This window comes from Acyrthosiphon pisum, unplaced genomic scaffold (genome assembly GCF_005508785.2).
Source record: "Acyrthosiphon pisum isolate AL4f unplaced genomic scaffold, pea_aphid_22Mar2018_4r6ur Scaffold_243;HRSCAF=653, whole genome shotgun sequence".
Taxonomy (NCBI): Eukaryota; Metazoa; Arthropoda; class Insecta; order Hemiptera; family Aphididae; genus Acyrthosiphon; species Acyrthosiphon pisum.
The window spans coordinates 7521-9331 of NW_021771759.1; the positions used below are offsets into that span (position 1 = coordinate 7521).

General features: G+C 63.1%; 1 non-coding gene across 1 annotated transcript; it reads right to left on the reverse strand.

The window, feature by feature from the left end:
- Positions 1 to 345: 345 nt before the first annotated feature.
- LOC115034997 lies at positions 346 to 503 on the reverse strand. The gene has a single exon (XR_003840161.1). It is a non-coding gene; the product is annotated as a 5.8S ribosomal RNA (ribosomal RNA).
- Positions 504 to 1811: the final 1308 nt, after the last annotated feature.

A 1811-nucleotide genomic window follows, 5' to 3' on the forward strand; every position in this document is an offset into this window, starting at 1 on the left:
TCGGAACGTATCGGTTGTTTGTTTCTTAAATTACACGGCAGCCTGCGGTCCGCGCTCCGCCCGTACGGTGACCGCCCGCGTCCGCTTCTCAGAAAGCCGGAGAGGTCTCGTGGACTCTCAGCCGGGCCCGGCCGCGCTCTCGCGCGGCGGGCGGACGAGGACGTGCCGTTTGACGACGCGAGAACCCGTGACTGTTTGCCGTCACAACTTGGGCGGACGACCGGAGGCGGCCGCGCGAGCGGCTCTCCCCGGTCGAACCGCCAATCTCGCACCACCGGAGCGGCCGACGGGCGTGCCGTCGGACGCCTGCCGGCGGCGCATCGGTCTGGCCGAGTATCCGGTATACGACCCTCAGACAGGCGTGGCCCGGGACCCGCGGGTCACCGAGGCCGCAATGTGCGTTCGACTGGTCGATGTTCGTATAACCTGCGGATTACACGACGACGCGCAGATAGCTGCGGTCTTCATCGATCCACGAGCCAAGTGATCCGCCGCTCGGTGTCGGTTGTTTTTTTGTTTTGTTCGACGAAACTTCTACGGCCACGCGCCGTGCGCGGACGCACGACTGGGCACGTACGGTCTTTCGACGTGTTAACCATCTTTCGGTCGACGCTCGGTCGGGGGTCGCGGCGCGCGGGCGGTCGTCGAGCGAGTCGGCGAGCGCACGCGGCCACGGGGTCGGATGAGGCGCGCGCGAGACCGGCGAGTGCCGCCGGTACCGCGGGCCCGTCTCTAATGATCCTTCCGCAGGTTCACCTACGGAAACCTTGTTACGACTTTTACTTCCTCTAAACGGCCGATTTCGGTCATCTTCGCGATCGCGCGACGACCCAGCCCCCGAGGGGGCCGAATAACGCGCGTCCACTCCGAAGACCTCAATGCGACCGTTCAATCGGTAGTAGCGACGGGCGGTGTGTACAAAGGGCAGGGACGTAATCAACGCGAGCTGATGACTCGCGCTTACTGGGAATTCCTCGTTCACGTGGAAAAATTGCAAGCCACGATCCCTAAGCACGAAGGAGGTTCAGCGGGTTACCCGGAAGCCTGTCGGCCCAGGATTGTTAAACACGCTGATTCCTTCAGTGTAGCGCGCGTGCGGCCCAGAACATCTAAGGGCATCACAGACCTGTTATCGCTCAGTCTCGTGCGGCTATGTTCGTCCGCCGCCTGTCCCTCTAAGAAGAGTTTAAGCTCCTGGGAGCCGGCGGTAGCCCTAGTAACGTATCGTGATCCGCCGGCGACGGCCGCGAACACGGCGCGCTTTCACCACGGAGCCCGACGCACGACGGACGCAGGCCGACCGGAGGTTGCCCCCCGGCCGACATACGCCCGCCGAACGCCGGGACGCGGATGGCGCGGCCGCGCCCGACGACCGCCGTGGACGACGGGCGAACGCGTTCGGGGATACCGGGCCGAGCCGACGGGTACGCGAACACTGACGGCCGAAACCGCCAGCGCCGCGCACACGCCGACCCGGGTTTACCCGCCTAGTTAGCAGGACAGAGTCTCGTTCGTTATCGGAATTAACCAGACAGATCGCTCCACCAACTAAGAACGGCCATGCACCACCACCCACCGAATCAAGAAAGAGCTCTCAATCTGTCAATCTTTCCGGTGTCCGGGCCTGGTGAGGTTTCCCGTGTTGAGTCAAATTAAGCCGCAGGCTCCACTCCTGGTGGTGCCCTTCCGTCAATTCCTTTAAGTTTCAACTTTGCAATCATACTTCCCCCGGAACCGAAAAGCTTCGGTTTCCCGGAAGCTGCCCGCCGGGTCGTTAATGAAACGCCGGCGGATCGCTAGCTGGCATCGTT